Source organism: Vigna unguiculata, chromosome 2 (genome assembly GCF_037176805.1).
Source record: "Vigna unguiculata cultivar grain cowpea cultivar isolate G323 ecotype 2 chromosome 2, ASM3717680v1, whole genome shotgun sequence".
Taxonomy (NCBI): Eukaryota; Viridiplantae; Streptophyta; class Magnoliopsida; order Fabales; family Fabaceae; genus Vigna; species Vigna unguiculata.
The window spans coordinates 24142786-24156372 of record NC_140793.1 but is presented as its reverse complement, the minus strand read 5'-3'; the positions used below and the strand labels follow the sequence as shown (position 1 = coordinate 24156372).

Genomic DNA, 13587 nt, shown 5'->3' with positions numbered 1-13587 from the left:
GTTACATATTTGAGAATAAATTACCAACTTAGTCTAATTTGAGACCCAATTAACCAATTACAATACAATGTAAGAGAAATGGCAATGAACTATACTTATATTAACTCTAAAACAAGATTGGATTAAACACATATGATTCAGCTTTGATTGAAAAGTTGTGCTTAGAATGAGGCGACAATCTTAAAATGTGGATGATCCCAGCCCAAGAAAGCGATTACAAAAGTTGAAAGAGAAGAGAAAAAGGACACGTGTCACTGATTTTGCAATGGAAGAAAGTGAGTGCTTGATTAGAATTGTTAAATAATGGAATATAGTATCTTAGAGAAGAGTTATGATTAGGTGTTGATAAAATAAAAGAAAAGTTGGTGTTCCACTGAACCAAGCCCAATATGGAAAGGTGACACTGTGACAGATTGGCCTAAGCCAATGTCTCCACTACGCACAGACACACCAAAGATTCCCAATCTGTGTTACACATAACTGTCATTCTCAATTCCAAATTTCATCTTCTCTCTTCCTTTTTATACCCTTAATTCATAAACAAACCCTTCCAATTAGGTTTCACACATTAGTTTATAAAGCCAACTTTGTATTTTACTTATATATTTATATTATCTTCATCTTCTCCATCACGTACCAATCAACACAAAATCTTCCATCCACCTTTCCTTCTCAAATCTCTTAATAAATAATATTCCAGTAAATGATGTCTCCAACTTTTTTTCAACGTAAGAAATCCTGCATTAATTAGTGCAGTGATAGCAAGAGGGAGAATTTGGACAAAACCAGAGATTGCATTTCTAAGATTGACGAAACTATGGTGTCTGGGGACAAACAAGTATGGACATTTGGAGAAGATGCACTGTTTTTACCAGAAGTAAATGCATTGTTTTAAATACAACAAACAAAACTACTTCAATAGAACCTGTCCTTATCAAGAGATGAACGTGACAGCAATAAGAGGGTGAAACATTTATGGAACCACATTAACTTCAGAGCCTATGATTCTTATCAACAAAAACAACCCTTTCATGTCACATTTCAATAGCTTCTAAAAAAAAAAAAAAAAAAAACTAGATCTCTCTGCACCCTCACCTCAAATAATAACCCCAAAAAATAATTATTCAAACATAAGCTATCACATTTTGAATTTTCTACTTGATTCTAAGCTTCTCGAGGGATCAAAATTAAGACGATTAACTATGACCCATGATCAGAAATATGAAAGTAGAAAAAAAAAAAAAAAAAAAAAAAAAAAAACTACCTTAATTAATCTCAATGAGTGTCATCGTTGTAAGGATTGTTATTATGTGTATCAGAAGCATTGCCATTGATCTTTTCATCAGGCTCCAACGATCTCTTCCTGCTGCTGTTGTTCTTATTGTTGTGCATCCACACCTTGAAGACCCCTCTTGAAACGCCAATCTCATTGCAGAAATCTTGCACCAACCCTTCATCCCCTTTCTGCATTCTCCACCCCAAACTCTCAGAGAAATTCTGCATCTTTTCCTTCTGCTCTTGGCTGAACTTGGTCCTGAACCTCTTCTTTCCACTGGGGCTCTCGGAGAGATTGAAACTCCTGTGGTGATGCTCGCTTCCCTGGCCGAAGAGCCCCTGGACCGGTCTCGGACCTGGGAAACGGTGGGAGAGAGGCGGCGGGCTTGGGCTTGACAGCGGACTTGGGCTTGGACTCGGTCCTGGGCTTGAGCTAGTACACAGGCCCGTGCCATGATGGGATGGCGGCGGTGAGTGGTAGAAGCTTATGAAATTGGGCCTGGGGTTGGAGTGATTATTTTGATACTGCTGTGTGTCACGGCGGTGGAAGTTACGGTGGCATCCACAGGCGGCGCACGTTAGCGAGCGCGGTTCTGTGGGATTGGAGGAAGAGGAGGGCATGAACTCACCGCATCCATCAAGCGCGTGGCCACCTATGCCGGCAGCGTGGTTTTTGAGGCACTCCCTGTAGAAAACCACCGCGGACGGTGGTTGTGAGGGCGGAGGAACGGTGGTGGGGCGGTGGCGCTTGAGGGATCCGTTGGTGGTGGTGGTGGCGGTGGGGTGTTGGGGGGTTTGAGTTTGAGAATCTGTGTCGTTGGCGTTGTTGGTGAGGTCCATATGTATGTGAGTTTGTGCAAAGTGTGAGTGATTGATATAAAAGGGAAAAGACAGAGAAACAGGGGTTATTAGAGTTTTGACATGATTAAAGCGTTGTTTGGAGAGTTGAATTGTGTCATTAGAAAGGGGAAAGGAATCTAAAGCTAAGAGTTTGGAAAGGGGGTGAGTGGCGGTGGAACGTGACGGTGGTGACGATGATGATGATATGTAATGTGAAGTGATGACAAAATCTTAGGTTTAAATGGGGTTGTGGGGAATGGGGAATGAGATTCACAAAGCGAATCCAAAGGGTCCGAAAATCTCTAACAATGATTTGAGATAAGAAGAAGGCAAAGAAGAAGTGAAGTTAAGACACGATGTGTCTGTAAAATTATGGTGGTAATTAAGGTTTAGTTTCGATTTTACTTTTGAAAGTTGACGTGAGTTAGTTGGGGGCAATAAATTTGTTTGATTCGTGTTGAAGGGACAGAGAGTTTGGTGTGAGTGTTGGAGGGTACGTGGCGGCCTGTGGGAAGTGCTGCGTAGAAGGAAGGAGGGCCAGCTCAGACATCTGCAAATAAATACCAAATGCAATGTTTCCCGACAAATATTCATTTCATTCTTCGTGTTCCTTTCTCCACCCAAAAACCTTCTCTTCATTTGCTTCAACCCTAACATCAATTTAGATTCATCAAAGGATTCAAACCTCTTACGTGGTGTAATTAAGAAGTTGCAGAGATCTAGATGAAAAAGTTAACTACATTTTATGGCAAACGATATGGATAAAGCGGTCAATGTGAGTTACTTTGTGGAGCAAGGGTCAAGCGTCAATGGTGGAATAATCAGACCAAAAACACTGTTACTATTAGTTAATTAGACTCTGTTATTGTTAGTTTTGGTTTAGCTTTGACTTTATATTAGAAAATATATATTGCTAATTTCGTAGGTTAATTATAATTATCACCCACTTATTTTTGTTATTTTAATATGGGTTAAATATGTTTTTGGTTCCTTAAATTTAAGTAAAATTTGGAATTAGTCCCTTTTCGAAATTTTTGACCCATTTAGTCTTTCATCTTTAGATATTTGTGAATTTAGTCCTTTTAACAAGATTTTATTAAGTTTATCTGACGATTCAAGCACATTTTATGATACTATTTGAATTGTTTACATCGTTTGACCCATTTTTGCTTCAATGCTAACTCAAATATTATCATAAAATGCGTTCAAACTTTAAATAAATTTAACAAAATTTGATTAAAAGGACTAAATCCACACATTTCTAAAAATGAAAAACTAAATTGGTAAAAAATTTCCATGAGGGATTAATTTCAAATTTTATTAAAATTTAAGGGACAAAAAACGTATTTAACCCTTTTAATATTAATATAACACATAGGTTGGGTTGATTCTTATATTTTGTAAAAGTAATTTATTTGAAATGGGGGGCTGATTAATAAGAATATTTTGGCTTCTTTAACGATAGTAACGCGACTTGAAAGGTCTCTCTACCACTAACCCATTTGTAGTGAGAAAAATCAAAAGTTAAGTCTCGTGTTCTTTAATGCGGTTCTACATTTGTGGTGATTATTAAGAATGGAAGTTCAAATCCAACAGTTCTTGTTTCCTTCACGTGACGGGGATTAGTGATAGAATAACAATGTTCATTAATTCAAATCAAACTTTGACTAAGGAAATGTGCACTTAGCTACCTAGGTCCTCCTTAATCCACGTAACCATTCAAATAATTAATTATCCCACCCTTGGAAAATCTCATCAATAGTTACGCATCACTTTGCTTTAATCAGATATCGTGAATAAATCTGTCTTTTGGAGATACTTTTTGAATACGTTCTAATTTTAATACATAATTTCTATATTAACCAAGTGTAATGGATGTACGATTAATATTTAATTTTTTAAATGGGGTATAAGGATAAATATTGGTATATGTATATTTATTATGTATTTGTCTTTATATTTATCTTAGTACCCATTAACATAAACATTGTTTTCGACAAAACTTTATTTCTGTTTGAAGTAAAAATAATAGACCTAAAAGTATGAAATGACATTTTTGTAAATAAGTGAAAAACTTATGAGTCAACATAAATAAGATAAATTACATTGGATATTGAACTACTCAATGTAAATTATCTCTTTTATTTAGTATATAAGTGGTGTGATGTAAATTTCTTTTTATGTTTATATCCAAAGGTTCTTTTCCTCATCCTCACTACATAAATACACATCGGAACACTCTTGCGACTTAAGATTTCATCTCTTGTGACGAAATGGTGATGGTTTGGTAGTACTTTTTACCAAGTCTTCTTCTTTAGTGACGGGGCATCTCATGTGGAATATCGTTGTGATTGGTTTTGTGGTTGATGTTTGTTTACTAAATTTTTTTCATTTTTATTTGTGATCGTGATTGTTTTTTTGGAGAACTCAATCATAACTTTGCATGAATATCCCATTTTTTTTTGTATACCATGTTTGTCAAAATCAAACATCGGTTCTCACCTTGGTTAATCTTTTTAACCAATGAAAAAAACTACAATGAAATGGATATTTTTGAATGTGTTTCAGTTTTTTGTGTTGCGTATCAAATGAATGATTGCTAATAAAGTTGAAGAAAAGTTTGTGATTAGAAAAGTCAAAATTGAAGCGAGAAGTTGAGCCACTCGGGAAAAAATTGAGTTGTACATGTTCAAGGGTACTTAAGCAAAGAAAGAACTTCATGTTGAATGTCCTTGAATCTGTACAACTCAATCTTCTTCTTGAGTGGTCCAATCTTTGTTCCAAGTTTGACTTCTCTATTCACCAACTCTTATTCAACTTTGTCAAAATCCTTCGTTTGATAAAAACACACAAAACTGTAAAGTTTAGAAATGTTCATTTCATTGTAATTTTTTATTGCATGGAGAACTTTTTATGTCGGTCCTTGTAAGAAACCAACATTGGACGTGTTCGACATAAATCTATGTTTGTCATTGGAAGTGTCCGATATAAATTTACATCGAATAATACACTCTGATATAAAATTATGTCCCTCGATATGATGTCATACCTAAAACAAACACAAAAAACCCAAAATAACAGACGTAAAAAGCAATTTTTGTGTTAGTGACCCATCTCTTTCTTTGTTCATGTCGCTAACTTCATCTTAAATTAGGTTTAATATCACTTTGAATTCTAATATTTGTAGAAATTATTTAATATGATTCTTCAATTTTTTTTAGCTAAATACAATTTCCTTGTTAGAAATAGTCATGGTTGATGAGTACATTTTCAATTACGTTTAAAACACTTAATATTAGCTTTCTTTAATTATAATTGATTTTAAACTCACCATGTTAAATAGAATTTGTCCCATTAAAATTAATTGAGTGTTAACGAAAATCATTGATTATAATTAGTTTTTAAAGCCTTAGTAAAGACTAGACAGTTCAAATAAATGACCCTCATTAGACTGTCCACACAAACGAGTCTAATTAGACGATTTAGTCTATTGAACTTCACTAGACGATCTAATGGACTATCTATGAGGTAAGTTTTGATGATATGATGTAATGCATAAATACTTCATGAATGTTCTAATTTGTGCTTTGTGCAACTAAAGTTTAAGCAAGCTCATATGTCGTTTATAGTTGATACATAGATACATATAATCTAATGTACCTATGGACAATGCTAGCATATTGATTTAATGATTTTCTAGTGATTGTAAGAAGTTAGGACTATAATTTTAATGAAGAAATAAAGTATTTTGAAGATTGAAAAGTCAAGTTTATTCATGGCAAGTTCATTGTAAAAGATGTTTACTCTATGAACTACTACACATCTAATATATGGACCATAGTCTTGTCTAATATGAACAACTGACTTGTCTGATCTTTGCACAACAGATTCATATGAGAATTGTATCACAAACTCGTCTAATATTTGTATAATAGACTTGTTTGATGTATGGATCATAGCCTTGTCTAAGATGTTTGAATTTGAAGGGTCTATTGCTTTGGAGGCTCAACAGATCGTCTCCCATGTTGGACCTTCTATAACAAAATTTATTACTTTAGAGTGTCTTATGTGCCTAATATTTGTTAATCTAGATTGTTTGTTGTGTTAAATCTCTACAAAAAAATTGGTAGCTTTGGATAATGTGACATCCCATTTAAATAGATTAATCTACTAAACAAAACATCGCATAGCTATAATATTAAGGAGCAAAGCTGATAGAAGAAACCAGAGTTAAAGAATGTACTTTAACAGTCATCCATAGGAGTGCTTAGAGGAAAACTTGGGCATACAACCATGCCATAAACAACACAAATCTAAAGTTTAACAGTTGTGCAAAAGAAATGCTCTAAGAGCATGGAATTTCAAGGCACTAGGGCCATAGAACTTCTTCGAAAGTCATATCAACGGGCCCACTAGGCTGCACTGCTACCACCATTAGGCCTACCACCAGAAGTATTCCCATCTGCTCCCACCAATGGTGATCATCGCAAAAGAGAAAACACAACAGGAACATACACAAAACGCAAGGGTAAGCTAGTGTAATATGAAACTTATCATAGTGTAAAAGAACAAGTACATAAACATTCTCAGGCATACAACACAGAGACACATAAGTCATGTTATGGCAAACAAGCAAGACACTATGACTCAATTATCCGGATACATATACTAAGATCGGATTCATTGGACGCTTGCACTTGTGGTGGCCTCTACTGCTCTGCAGAGCCATTGCCAATGGGTTTCACCCTACCACACACAAGGTTAGCCTTTAAGCGTCTAAGGCCATTATCCTGCCAGAGACTAGGGTCTCCCGCTGCTCTCACCACTTGGGTCAGTTTGCTCTACTTGAGACTCACTGACCCCTTTAGAGCTTCGGGATGCAATCCTTACTTGAATCCATATCTCAATATATACACTACACACCACCATGAAGTCTCCCCAAGAGACTCATGGAATTACGTCTATCACATACAAATTTCATGTTCATCACATCCCAACCACCACTTCCATCTCATACATTAAATTCTCATTTCACCCAACTATAACATAAGAATTCCATGTCATTACTCATACCAAACATACCAATCCCAGTGCATATAACTCATACAGTTACCCCATAATTGCACATGTTCGAGACAAATAGCTACACACAATGTAAATGGAGATGTAACACATAAATCTGCACGATTCTCGCCCAGGCTAGAAGTCCTCGCCTAAGCTACAACAACTGTCTCGCTTAGGCTAGGCCTTCTCACCTAGGCGAGGCCTGGAACAGTAACACTTTGTGAGCATCTCGCTTGGGCGAGATCGCCCTTCGCCCAACAATGAAACACCTCGCCTGGACGAGGTTGTGAGCAGAGCCAACCAGAATTTTCCTCGAGAACTCGCTTGGGCGAGTCACTCTCGCCTGAGCGAGACAACGCGTCGCTCAAGACCAGAGCCCTCCGCCTAGGCGAGTTGCTCTAGCAAAACCTGGGCGAGTTTCTGAGACTCTCGCCTAGGCGAGACAAGCTCGCCTGGGCGAGAATGACAGTTCTCGCCACTGTTCACGTACATGCATCAGAGCCACAGTTCACACCAACATCCAAACACGCATGCAACTCAGTTTCATTCGATTAAACATGCTTCTCAAGCTCATAAACATGGAACAAACCAACAAGACATCCAACAACAAAAAGAACGGTTAAATTTAGCTTCCCTTACCTTGCTTAGATGCTAAAACGCAAAAGACCCGCAACTAAGAAGTATTTCAGCTTCAAGGGCTAGAGCAGTGAGCTGAAACATGGAAATCAACACAGAACGAGGTAAATAAACGGAACCCTAACTGACCAACATGCTCAAACAGCAGGAAAAGGGGAATGAATGGATCAGAAGCTCTAAGGTTCAACTTACCTGGAAAAAGGATGGTTTTTGCTAGCTTTGAGACGGATAACCTTGTGCCCTAGCAAGACACCTTGTAGGGGACCAGAGGGAAGAGGAAGCTGCTATTTCTGAAAAGGGAGACAAGAGACAACTGTGAGCTGAGAGGGGGTATTGGGGTTCTACTGCTGGCCTTGGGCCTACGAAGAGGCTAGGCCCAACAAATACACTGAAAATGGGGCTTACAGATAATGAAAGCCAAGATTATATGATTCTGAAAAACAAATTCAGTTAACTAGAGGAACCTATAAGTGGACATTCATCAGTGCTCAATCATTCATCATACTATGTCCTATTTTCTTATTTTTAATGTTTTTATTGTTTTTCGCACTAAACCTTTATAGGTTGATTTTTTTGTGAATTCATAGTTGATTATGAGATTATATGCAATTAAAGTACTGCTCTTCAATTTATATAAACAAAGTCCACTTCATATATTCCTTTTTAGTTCTAATTTTTACTCTTAGGATTGTCTTACAATGCTCGTTGATAACTCAATTATGTTCTCTAATTAAGAATTGTTGTTAGTTTGCATAATTATATTAAGTTTTTGTTTGTTTAATTTAAGAGGTAAAAGAATAAAGCATTTCATGTATATGCTTGGAACATGTGAGGAACTTAATGAATTAATTGATGTCTATTTTGGTTAATTGATATGTGTAGAAAGGAATGAATGATAATCATATGATAATTGATAAAAAATTCAACTATGAATAAATTGGATAATAAATTTGTCTTTATCTAATTGTTCTATTCTTACAATGTTTACAACATACCCATTTTTCTATTATTTCTAATTTTATGCTTCTTGTAGACACTTATAAGTGTTAGCTCATTGAGATTCCAATTGAATTCGTTGGGAGGTGACTTGTGTTGAGTGACTATACCTATGCTTACACTTTTAATATAGTAGATGATCCCTTACTACATATTGGACATTTTAATCAAGGATTAGTGCTCTACCCTAGAAGTAGACAATTTGTCCTTTCTTAGACGATATACTTCTACATAATTTGATTGTGGAAACAACACTGATCAAATTTAAAGCATGTCGAGAGTTGTACTTGAGTCACCCGCATGTAATCTCATTAGATTGTCTAGACACATGAATATGTGGTATCTTCCATTAAATTGGTGTTGACGTCGTTCAAAGAGTGACATCGTGACAATGTAAATGACACATGACATTGTCCAACGTGGTTGAGTTATCAAACATGGTACTGAATTTTCATTGTCACATGTCATTTTATATTGTCATGTTGTGACTTTCTAAACGATATAAACATCAAAATAATGAAAGGGATTACAATGACTCTTTTTAACAGATATATAGCCTAAATGGAGACAGAAAAAAAGACTCTAGTGAGTAATTTTAATAAATATTGAGATCAAAAGTAGTATTAAACCTTTAAATTACTAAAACAATTTTAGTTTATCATATATCTTAAAAAACTTAGATTTTTTAAATTGAATCCTTTACAATATCTTATTTTATTGTTGTGATTTTGTTTTAAAAGCTTATTTAGTCAATTATGTAAAATTATGTAAGAGTAAATGATTTATATTCATATACACTCATTACTCCACGAGATAAAAATGTGACAAAAATTACACATTTATTAAGTATTATGATACAAATAAAATTAACTTTTTTTATTTTGAAGATAGAGATGGAAAAGGGAAATTCACTCCTCTATAATTCCTTATATTATATTTTCCTATTTTCTAATTTTTGTCTCTATATAGTCATATATGCTAATTAGTCTTCGCACACAAAAAAAAAAAACACACACACACGTAAAGACAATAAGGTAGCTATACACTACTCTATCAAATCAAGCACAATGAGTGATCATAGTGATAAATGCTAAATGCTAATTACAATGGGTGGGTTAGCGATTGTTTCATAGCATAGATAAGACGTGTTAAGATTAAGGCGTGTCCAATTTGATGGATTATGAAGTGTATGGCTAAATGACACAAACTTTTAAATTACCAATCAAACGAGTGGTTGTGGTGTGAGGAACAGAAAGCACTTGAGCCACGAAATTTGGGATTTTGTAATTAGCATTGTGTGAAAGAGTCAAAGCCACCCTCAATTGAATGAAGCAGTCCTCTGACATGTGTGTCACGATCAAACCAAAGCATGCGAGTAGTGAGTGACACAAAGTAGCGTAGCATAGGCACCGATTATTTCACCTAATCAATTTTTTTTTTCCCCTCAATGCACAGCTTTAACTCGTAGGAGTAATGTTGTCTCTCTCTGTAAACCCTAAAAATAGGAAATTGAAACCTCAATCCTCAGCATGAGGAGGAACAATCATGGTTTTCTTTTCCTCCTCAAGCTTTGTTTGGAAGAAACCATCTATAATTGTTTTGGCTTTTATTACACTTTTTTCGTTTGGGATACAGATGTTAAAGGAAATGGCCAACGTGTTTTTACCATCACGGCTGAGTTTAGGTTAGAAGTTGTAAAATTAAGGTGGAATTGAAATTAATTTTGTAAACTCTTCTTTACAGTAAATGTATATCGTAGCTAAAGAAAAAGAAAAATGCAAAAAGAGGAAGAAAAGAAGAGAGTTATTACTTCAGAAGAGAGTTAAAGAGATTATTTTCTATGTGATATATCATGCAATCATACAAAGAAAAAAGATATAACATGTCTTACGTTATTAAATAAACTATACCTTACATAATTTCTCGTTTATAAAATTTAAATCGATAAAGTGTTTTTATTGAAATATTATGTCTTTTGAAAGAAAATATATTTTCATTTTATCTTTTATTACAAAAATAACACTTTGTTTTCAATTTGTTTCCTGCTTTAAATACTATTTATCTTTCACTTTTAAATATTCATAAAGAAAATAATGATTCTTTTCATTTCATTTTTCTTTTTTTTAATGCTCTATCTCACATTTTCATTAGGATATTTTTTTTCCGTAACCATGGTTTCTTCTTGAATTTCTATGATGCACGTAAAAGATAGAAGACAATGATATTTTGACTACTAAATTTTGATAACTTTTTTTTTAGAATATAAGATGTCATCTTCTAAGTAGTCTTAGAATATTGAAAATGAGAAAAATAAAAAATAAAAAATCACTTAGAAGATGACACCTAAGATTGTAAGAGAAAATTATCAAAATTTAGCAGTAAAAAATCATTTTCCAAAGGTAAAAATGTATTTAATCTTTGCTATTTCCTTTATCATTCTTTCCTTCTTCCTCGGTCATCCCTCCAATGTCCCTTGTATATAGAATCTGAAGTAAGACTCTAAATCCTAATGTGTATGGTCTCGCATTCGGTGTGAATATATCAGTTTATGACAACAAGATCTTGAATCAGGTCAACACCAATATCTACCTTACTGTCCAAAATTATATATTCCAAAAAATAGATTATATAATTCAAAAGTTAAAAAAATAAAAAAAAGGATTACGCAGTTAGGAAGTCGTATGTTTAAAGTAGAGATTTTAGTACTTTTGAGGGTGTAGAAGGAAATTACATAGGTGCAAAAGAAATTTATTTCTCATTATAGTCTCGGAACAGGGCTCTACATCTTGCACCATGTTTTTCTCCTTGCACACCCTAATTTCAAAAAAATAGATTATATTCTAGATTGGATATTTTAAAATGTATTTTTAAATCTAAAAATACTTTTCAGAATATATAATATGAAACATATTAAAAAAAAAATTGAAACGAGTGTTACAAAAAGAATTTGTAGATTCAGAAAATACATTCTAGAATAGGTTTTCTGAAAAAAACAATTGTTCTAAAATGGCCATTCTACAATATTAAAAAAAAAAAATCCAGAACAAATGTTTCTGAAACGTATTTTTCAGATTCGAAAATATTCTCTGTAATACTTGTTTTGTATTTTTTATTTTCCAAATTCATAAAAACTTATTCGAAATTATTCTCTGTAATACTTGTTTTGTATTTTTTTATTTTCCAAATTCATAAAAACTTTTCAGAACAGTCGTTTCAATATATAAAAATAACTTTTAGAACGAATAGTTCACAAAATATTTTCGGTTCAGAAATATTTTCCACACTCATTGTGAAATATACTTTTTTATATTTTTGATTGTGTATTCCAGAATGAATTTTTAGATTAGATATACTTTTCTAAATATCCAATCTGAAAATATTAAAAGGCTTAATTAGTGATTGAGTTTTTTAATTTGTTAGATTTTTTATAATTTTTGGATAAATATTGTTTTTTAAAACAGTTCAATTTTATCTTTCATGTTAAATTGACATTATGAAATTTTAACTTTTTTTAAATATTTTTATTTTTTTCTTTTTTTTTAATTTAAATAAAATGTTATGTGTCAGTATATCGTTGGTTGTTTTAAATTTAGTTCCTCTATTTAAAATTTTGATTCAATTTAGTTTTCTATTTTTTAAAATAATTCAATTTTATCTTCTTTTGAGATAAGATCAGTAATTAAGCTTGATTAAAATTTATATATCCTTGTTAAAATAATTTTTGTATCATTAATACATCAAATCACTCTCTAAATACTCATTATTTTTTTTGAATTACAATTTTTTACACTTGTCGAAAATAAAATAATTTAAATATTTGGGTAGAGTAATTTGATGTATAAATTCTAAAATGTCATTTTAACATGTATATGTCTATAATTATATACAAAGAGGATTCTTTTTTGTGTCTACATTTCATAATTCCAACTTTACCCTTTACAATGTAATTATTTGTTAAATTTTTAAAAATTAACCGTTACTTTTACAAGTTTTATAAAACTATTTACTTATCTCCTTCTTTTTTCTCCTATTCATCAATAGTTATTTTCTCCATACATTTCACTTTATTTTTTATAAATATAATTTTATTTTGTTTATTAACTTAATAACATTACAATATGAATCATTACTAATATAATATCTTGCATATTCAAACTATGCATACACACATACGAGATAGCGCATGTGTTTACGCTAGTAAGTTATAATTTAGCTTAATTAGAAATTTGGTCTCAAATTAAGGACAACAAAATTAAATAGTCTTAAACATTAGGAGGACTAAATTGAATCAAAACTTTAAATAGATATACCAAATTGAAAATAACCACTTTAATGATGACAAGTGACATGACCTGATATGTGACAATTTATGTTTTTTAAAGATAAATTAAAATAATTTAAAAAATTTCATGAAGTGACAAGTGGCATGACCATGTAGTAGTATATGTTTTTTTAAATAAAAATAAAAAAATGGAAAATTTCACAAAATAACACATGACATATGCAGAACATTGATATCAACTTAACAGAAATGACCTAATTGAACTTAAAAAAAAATAAAAGACTAAATTAAACCCAAAAATAATAAATAGACAAAAATTGAACTAAATAAAAAAAAAGTTAGGACTAAATCACTCATTGAACTTATTTAAAAAATAAGAGAGGTAAGAATTTTTATTATAATTTTAACGAGGGGTAGTTTGGAAATCCAACATTTTATGATGGTGTACGAAGAGAAAAGTTTGGTTCAGGAAGAAATACCCTTGGAGAGTCTAA

General features: G+C 32.8%; 1 pseudogene across 1 annotated transcript; it reads right to left on the bottom strand.

Annotated features, from left to right (window-relative positions):
• LOC114173093 (zinc-finger homeodomain protein 11 pseudogene) lies at window positions 1-2427 on the bottom strand (annotated as a pseudogene). Its single transcript, XR_014989572.1, has 2 exons — window positions 1265-2427; window positions 1-738 (listed from the first exon to the last, which is right to left on the bottom strand). The product of XR_014989572.1 is annotated as a zinc-finger homeodomain protein 11 pseudogene (transcript).
• Window positions 2428-13587: the final 11160 nt, after the last annotated feature.